The sequence below is a fragment of the Myotis lucifugus genome, unplaced genomic scaffold (genome assembly GCF_000147115.1).
Source record: "Myotis lucifugus unplaced genomic scaffold, Myoluc2.0 scaffold_135, whole genome shotgun sequence".
NCBI classification, from domain to species: domain Eukaryota; kingdom Metazoa; phylum Chordata; class Mammalia; order Chiroptera; family Vespertilionidae; genus Myotis; species Myotis lucifugus.
In genome coordinates this window covers 2,586,290-2,595,254 of record NW_005871183.1, presented here as the reverse complement: position 1 = coordinate 2,595,254, position 8,965 = coordinate 2,586,290, and the positions used below count along the sequence as shown (strand labels likewise).

The window sequence follows — 8,965 nt, the reverse complement described above, 5'->3', positions numbered from 1 at the left end:
TGCGCATGGCCACGAAGTTTCAATTGCACGGTGCATGCGCGCCCACACGTGGTATTTTGTGGAAGAGCCACACTCAAGGGGCCAAAGAGCCGCATGTGGCTCGCGAGCCGCAGTTTGCCGACTACTGGACTAGAATAATAAAAATGAAACCTGCTGGTGTCGGGAGTGACATAGTGTCCAGCACTACTGGCGAGCTGTGCTGAAGTTTGCTGCTGCCACGGGGGCCAGCCCTCCTGCTGGAGGCTTCACTCCTGGAACTCTCACTAACCAGATCCAGGCAGCCCCCCGGAGCCGAGACTCCTGGTGGTTACCGATCCCAGGGCTGAGCACCAGCCTCTCACGGAGGCGGCTAATGCCGACCTGTCTGCCACTGCTCTGTGTGACACGGACTCTCCCCCGGCCTACGTGGAGCTTGCCTTCACTTTCAACTACAAGGGCCTCACTCAGCTGCTCTGATGTGGCCAAAGCAGGGCCAGGAAGTTCTGCGCATGTGCGGCCCCATCTCCTGTGAGCACCTGCGAGAGGTCCCACCTGATCTCTATTTCTGCAGAGATCCTGAAGAGATTGTAAACGCAGGGAAGACCGCTACCGAGAAGCTGTGATTGCTCCAGTTCCCAAATGTGCCGCTGCTCGCCCTGGGGTCACAGCCTGGTCTGCAGCGCAGGTGCCCTCCGTGCCTGTCCAGCGGTTCCCACCCGGAGACGGGGCGCTCAGCCTGCTCCTGAGCTCAGCTCTGCAGCCCCCACTGCTCAGCCCACTGAACAGGTAGGAGCGATCACGGAGTGGTCAGACGCTGTTCTTCCACAAACTCTTGAACACAAAATAGAAACCAGGTTAATAAAAAACAAACAGTTTCAAAGAAAAAAACAGAAAAGGGAAAGGCCGCCCTAACTGGTTTTGCTCAGTGGTTAGAGCGTTGGCCTGCAGCCTGAAGGGTCTTGGGTTTGATTCCGGTCAAGGGGCAGGTACCTGGGTTGCAGGCTCCATCCCTGGCCCCGTGTTGGTGCTGGTGTGGGAGGCAACTAGTGAATGTGTGTCTCTCTGCCTCTCCCCATCCCTTCCACTCTCTTAAAAAATCAGTGTGGGGAAAAAGTTTTCTCGGGGGAGGATTAATAAAAAAAAAATTAAAAAAAGAAAGAGAAAAGGGATAGGCCATTTATTAAGTTCTTCCTTTGTGCCATTTACAATGCTAGATATTTCAGATTAAATATATCTTTTAAAATTAATGTTTTTAGTAACTAATATATTGATCTATTATAGAAAATTCTAAAACTATAAACTACTGTAGTGAAAATGTCATTTTATATCCTAATCTCTCAGATACACTTTTGTTTTCTTAGACTCAAAACTTCTTTATGTTCTTGTGGAATTTCCAGAAATTCTTTGTGTAAGTGCTAAATATGACACTGGGTCTTTTTCACTACAAAGTTTTTACTGTCTCTATAAAATGATGCCTCTCCAAAATATTATTTTACATATCATATTTGTTTTAGATATCATAGCATCAAAAACTGAGGAGAAAAAATATGATTATATTTCAGTCAAAATTTTGTCTGCTTGGGGTTGCAAGTACTTAACCTGTGCAGATTAAAGAAATAGTAAGTAGTGCATGAAGTTTGGTATATGCTGCATGGACTGAGTTTGGAAAACTAGTCCTCGGCCATTAGTTGTGGAAACTTGTTTGAGTTCTTGAAATTTCAGTTTGCTTTTCTGTAACTCCATTGTACAATGTTATAACCTACAGCATAGAAGGATTCTTTCTGGGTCAAGCATCCCAGGACATGAATCTTGGCTTCATCACTTTTTGCCACTGGGAAAATGACTTAATCTTTCTATGCCTTACATTCTTTATTTATATTATGTGGATATTATTATTGACCTTATGGATTTATTAATAAAAAGAAAATACTGTGCTGGCTTGTGGTATCAAACACTATTTGATAATTTTTATTTGTTGTGTTGATTACATGATTAGATGATTCCTGAAAAGTACTTGGCACATAGTTAATAATCAATAAAATTGCCTCTTTTTTCTATATATCAGTAATGAGTTGCATTATAGATCAAGTGGGGCATAATTTTATATTGGGGATTAATATAGATAACATTTTTTAAAAATATATTTTATTGATTTTTCACAAAGAGGAAGGGAGAGAGATAGAGAGTTAGAAACATCGATGAGAAAGGAGCATTGATCAGCTGCCTCCTGCATACCTCCTACTGGGGATGTGCCCGCAACCAAGGTATATGCCCTTGGCCGGAATCGAACCTGGGACCTTTCAGTCCGCAGGCTGATGCTCTATCCACTGAGCCAAACCGGTTAGGGCTAGATAACATTTTTTATATGTGAAGTTAAAACAACAGAAAATCAGTGCAAGAAAAAGCTTAGAGTTAAACATTTTATTTTTCTTCATTGTTTCATGAGAAAGGTGATCATGACATCATTAGAATGTAATGGTTCCCTAGTTTAAGCTGTGGCCATAAAATATTTGTCTTATTTTATATAAGGTGGGGAAAGTAGGAAGAGAGAATATTTCCTTAGATAGATTATGGAAGAGGATGTATTAAATGGTCAAAGTTTATGTAGAAGAGTAACAAATAATTATCTTAGTTGCAGTTCTTAGGAGAAGAAATGTTTTGTTAGAGAAAACTCTTATTTTTTTATTTTTCTATTATATAACCTTTTTAAAAATAATTATTTTTCTTGAAAGTGTTTTTCTAATTACAATTTATGTTCAATATTTTTATTAGTTTCAAGTGCACAACATAATAGACAACCAAATACTTTACAAAGTGTTTCCCCTGATATTTCCAGTACTCAACTGGTACCATACATTGTTATTACAATATTATTGACTATATTCCCTATGCTGTACTTTACATCTCTGTGACAATTTTGTAACTACCAATTTGTACTTCTTAATTCCTCCACCTCTTTCACCCAGTTCCTCAACCTCCCTTCCCTCTGGCTATCATAGTCCATTCTCATCTATGAGTCTGTTTTAATTTTATTTGTTCATTTATTCTCTTATTTAGATTCTACATATAAGTGAAATCATGTGGTATTTGTCTTTCTCTGACTGACTCATTGCACTTAGCATTATATTCTCTAAGTCCATCCATGCTGTTGCAAATGGTAAGATTATTTTTCTGGCCAAATAATATTCCATTGTATATATGTGCCACAGCTTTTTTATTCACTCATCTATTGATGGGCATTTGGGTTGCTTTCATATCTTGGCTATTGTAAATAATGCTGAAATGAACATAGGTGTACATATATCATTTTGAATTAGTGTTTTGGGTTTCTTTGGATATATACCCAGAATTGGAATTGCTGGGTCATAAGGCAGTTCCATTTTTAATTTTTTTTTAGAAACCTCCATACTGATTTCCACCGTGGCTGTACCAACCTGCATTCCCACCAACAGTGCAGCAGAGTTCCCTTTTCTCCACATCCTCACCAAAACTTGTTTGTTGATTGACTGATGATAGCCATCCTGACAGGTGTGAACTGATGTCTTATTGTGGTTTTAATTTGCATTTCGCCGATGATTAGTGATGTTGAACAGCTTTTCGTAAGTCTATTGGCCACCTGTATGTCCTCTGGAGAAGTGTCTGTTTAGGTCCTCTGCTCATTTTTTAATTGGATTGCTTGTTCTTTGGTGTTGAGTTGTGTAAGTTCTTTATAAATTTTGCATGTTAACTCCTTATCAGATGTATCATTAGCAAATATGTCCTCCCATTCAGTGGGTTGTCTTTTCATTTTGTTGATGGTTTCTTTTGCTGTGCAAAAAGTTTTTTAGAGAAAACTCTTGATAAGCTCCTGGGTGGAGAAAAGAGAGCCCAAACTTGAGACTTGTAAGGTTCAGTAGGATAAAGGGCCACACACTACTCTAGAATAGGATTTGATAGAAGAGAGATATGACTAGATTCTGAAATTTCAGTTGAAGAAAAGATAAAGGAATGTTTTTGAAAAAAACATTTGATTTCATTTGGTTTGTGTTTCTGTAGCATAATATTTGTGTCTTCAGTAAAATTTTATACAAAATATTTTAGTGGCAATATAGGACAATAAATAAATTTCACTTGGGTCTGTGATGTATAAAATGGGAATGTATGAGAGAACTTATGAAATGGTTCCTATGCTGAATTGTTTTAATAGATACAGATGGAGATGACCATGAGAAGCGCCTTGGGAAAGATCGGCTCCTATAGTCAGTGGACTGGGGATCTGCACTTATAATCTTGATTTTAAGAGGCAGGGAGATCCCAGGTGATAGCTGGTGTATAGTTAGTGAGAAAAATATTTCTAAATGAATACTGTAGTTGCTTTCTATCACTTCCATAACAAATTACCAAATATTTAGTGGCTTAAAAGCAATACAGATTTATTGTTCTGTAGGTAGATCAGAAGTCTGACATGGGTCTCCTTGGGCTAAAACAAAGGGGTCAGCAGGCTGGGTTCCTTTCTGAGGCTCTAAGGAACAGTTTGTTTCCTCGCCTTTTCCAGCATCTATAGGACAACTACGTGCCTTGGCTGGTGGTCCCTTCCAACATTTTCAAAACCAGCGCTAAGGGGTAGAGTCCTTTTTCTGTCTCAATGTTCTGACTCTATTTCCATGGCCTTGTTTTTTCTGACTAAAGCTGGGACTGGGTCTCCGCTTTTAAGAACTCATGCGATTATAATGAGTTTATGATTATAATCCTGGATGATGGCTCTTCTCAAAGTCCTTAACCTTAGCCACCTCTGAAAAGTCTCTTTTCCCATGTAAGGCAACATATTCACAGTTTTTGGAATTAAGACTGGGTCATATGGGGGTTAGGGACAATGTTCTGCCTACCACATATACAAAAGCTAAAATAGTAGAGAATGAGCACATTATGTACTCAATATTACTAATTAAGGAGAACCTTGGCCTTTATTTTAAAAATATGTTAAAACCTGAAAGTATGAACATAATTAACTATTATTCTGCCAGTGATAATGCCTTGTCAGCAAACCTATTAAAGCATAGTTTCCCAACTATCAGGAAACGCTGCATTTTCCACTCCGGGGACTATGTTGTATGTGATGTACCTTCCCTGTGTGGAAACAGCAGAAACTTTTTGGTGTTTGTATACAGAGCTGGTGCTGCGGTATCTTCAGTTCAATGAGTTAAAATCCTGTGAACTGTTTCATACAGGGGTACTTTTATGAGCGGTGATTAGGTGCTGTAATACTGTTGAACTTCGACTGAGTTTTAGGTAAATACACTTACATTGGATTACTTGCCTAGAGGCATAATATTATTTTTCCAAGGAGAAAATGTGCAGTTTCTTCACAGTTGCATTGCACACAAACACAAGCTTCTCGTCAGTTAACAACAGCCCACATTCATAATCCCTGTTTGTACATGTAAAGATGGACATGCACCTAAGAAGAGGCAGTAGGGGATAATGGGACTAGCCCTGGATTGGAAGATGTACCTGGGTTCAAGCTCCACTCCTGAATAGTTATGGAGGATATTTAACCAGATGCTGACTCAGCGCTTCAGTGGGAGTATTCTACTCTTCCATTTTACTTATTTAGTAGCAGAAAGCAAGGGCAGTTTTTAACTCTATTTGTGGTGAGATCCCTAAGGCTTCATGAAGAGCAGCTGTTGCAAATTGATCACCTTTCAGAATAATTGTTAGGTTCAGCACCTCAATAGAGCACCTATCTTTTATCTTCTTAGACTTAAAAACACTACCATCTTTAGACCACGCACTATTGGCACCATGACTTTCAAACACATCTAAGGGTAAGTAGGATAAATCTGAAATATATATTTTTTTCTTAAACTGGAACTTCAGCCCTTGATTGTGTTGGGAAGCATAGCTATTAAGACTTGAATTGAGTGTTGAACAACATGAAGCTCTTTTTATTCTACCAGTGGGGGGACATGGGCAATAACCAAGTGAATAATAAATGATAACCTTAGATGGTGGTAAGTTTCCTTTCAGTGGTTCTCAACCTTCCTAATGCCGCGGCCCTTTAATACAGTTCCTCATGTTGTGGTGACCCCCAAGCATAAAATTATTTTTGTTGCTACTTCATAACTGTAATTTTGCTACTGTTATGAATCATAATGTAAATATCTGATATGCTGTATGTGTTTTCCGATGGTCGCGACCCACAGGTTGAGAACCGCTGCTTTAGATGATTAGGGTATTCCATTAGGGAATGGAATGGAGGCTATACCAGAGTGATCAGGAAGGACTTTTTTAGAGAGATATATTTGGACTTCACTCTGAATCATGTTAAGGAAGATCTGGGGAAGAATATTCTTAACACATGAAGTGCAAAGGCCCTGAACAGGGAAACTTAGATGTCTTGGTGAGAAAGAAATATGAACAGTGTGGCTGCATTGTACCAGGTTAGGAGAAGTACTGTGCAAGGTAAGATTGAAACGGCAAGATGGCATGTGAAGATCTTTTTTGTTTGCTTGTGTTTTTTTTAAATATGAAGCTTGTGACTGAAATAAAATTTTATGACGGAAACAATATGATCTTATTTGCTTTTTAGAAAGATTACTCTGGTCATTGTATGTAGGATGGATCAAACAAGGCAAAATGGAAGCAAAAAGACCAGAGCAAGAGGCTTATTACAGAATAAGAATGGCAATGGTGAGGGTGTCGGCAGCTGAGATGGTGTTAGTGTGAAATATAGTTTTGAGTACAGTTGATAGGATTTTCTGTCTTTGCTTCCTTATCTTCCCCTCTCTGCCTTCTTGCTTCCTTCCACAAGCACTGAATAGCAGGGCACTGGTACTGGGGATCCTAAGATAATTACGATCCATTTCCTGACCTTAGCACAATCGAGACAGTGGTGGGAAGGGGGTTAAAATGGAGAGAGAGTGCAAGAGCAGACTTGTAAATGAGGATGTGCGCCAGGTGCTAACTGTGACATGATGATATGTACACCATAGATGGGAGAGTCCACTGGGGTAGACAATCAGGTGGGCGGGGTCTGGAAACGCTTCATAGAAAAGATACTGTATGAGCTGAGTTTTGAAAGACGAGTAGGTGTTTGTTTGCCTGGCACAAGAAGCAGTGGCAAGGCAGCTGAAATATCCTGGCATTTTTTTGAGGAACTGCAAGTCCTGCAGTTTTATAGGGTCTGAGATTGAGAAGTGTAGGTGGGTGAGGGGGTGGAAGGAAATGAGAAGCTAGATGAGAAATGCAGCTGAAAAGGCAGGCTGGCACTTGGACACTGAGTGTCTCCTCTGCTCTGATAAGGGGTTTGGGCTTTGTCCCTTAGGCAAGTGAGAATCATTAATGGGACATACTAGTATAAATAAAGAAGCTCTTGACCAGGTTTGTTTTTTTTTTAGAAATGTCATAGTGTTAGCAGCATAGGGAATGGATTAGGAAAAAGGCAAAATAAGAGATATGTAGGAGATTTAAAAAAAATTAGTAATTTAGTAACTTGAGTTATTTCAAAAGCAATTATTAAGCTAGTTAATAATTGATCACAAATCACATAAGAATCATTTTTTACCTCTTTTTCACATATTCGTGTAATTCAAATGCAAACCAAAGTAACTTATTTTTGTGTCCATGTGTAGTATTAATTTATGGAAAAAGTGTAGTTTCTCTCAACATTTTTAGAAAATTTGTGTAGCTGTGCAAGTCCCATGTTGGAACCTGCCAGCTAGGCAGTCTCTCAAGTCCCTTCAACACTCTGTGAGCTTGTGACTGAAATCAACACACAGCCCTTTCTCCCTTCACTGATGTTAGAGGGAGGTCCAATTAAGATAGCATCTATGCTGCTATGATCAACTACAACCTTAATAAATTAGACCTCAGTGAGTCAAATGTGCTTTGAAGTGGCAGCAGCCGAACTCTGCCCGTGGCTGGCAGGGTTGAGGTATAACATATGAACACCATGTGGAGATACATGTCTTGTCTAATGATGCTATGTTATCACTGAAAAGTAGAGAGAAAATTGACTCGAAGTAGGTTTGTCCTTTGGAAGTTCAACAGCATAATGATGTTACTGCACCTACTCTTTTACATTCGTATACAATTTTTTAGTTTGCAACGTACTTTTAGTAAGTCCCATATTAAGGAAAACATCTATAAAGCAGTCATTTTTGCTCATCATCTACGTTTCCATGACACCAGATTCTTTACACTTTGGTGAATACCAAGTGATAAGACAAGATCAATGCAAACAACAACTTGGTCCTAGAACAGCCAATTGCGATCACTGAAACCTCCATGTTTATAATTCTCATACGCTGGGTGAGGCACGTGTGAAAAGTGGAGCACAGCAGACTCTCCGAGCACCTGCTTTGTTCTAAGTTCAATTTGGACAGTTTCAGAAGAGGCAGGAGAGGATGTTAACGGAAATTTGAGTTGCATAATCCTAAGCCATAAGGCACAGCTCTAGGTAACTCAAAAGCAAGTGCTGCTGGAAAATGGGCCAATGCAAGTCAGGATCAGCTCTATTGGGAGAAAGGACCAATCTTGAGTCTAGAGAAGGTAGCTTCCCCAAGCATGATTGAGGCGGTCACCAAAATATGATCAATTTTTACTTGTCCACGGGATGGAAAGGGCTGTTGGTTTTCTCCTACACAAATATGTATGTTCTTCTTGAAAGACCCAGGACACATGTTGTTACTTCCACATTCCAATCTAACAAGAAGAAACAAATTCTGTTTTGTCACGACAGGTAGGCACTCTCTAAATGTTAAGTGAATAAATTAATGTCATCTTGAAAAAGATAAACAGACATATCTGCTCAGATATCTTTAACTTCACTTTTATACACGTATTGGACATTTAAATCTGAATACAGACTTACCAATTTGTACTGTGTTAAACTTTATCTTTTTCTGATTCCATTTTAGTTCGCTTTCTTCTTTTAAATGTTTCCCTTTATCCTAAACACTGTTGCCAGACAGTTATCATATTCAGATGTGTAACTGAATATTTTTAT

General features: G+C 39.3%; 1 pseudogene; it reads left to right on the top strand.

Moving 5' to 3' along the window:
• LOC102426299 overlaps positions 1–6,668 on the top strand; it is a 7,441-nt pseudogene extending 773 nt beyond the window's left edge.
• The last annotated feature ends 2,297 nt before the right edge of the window (positions 6,669–8,965 follow it).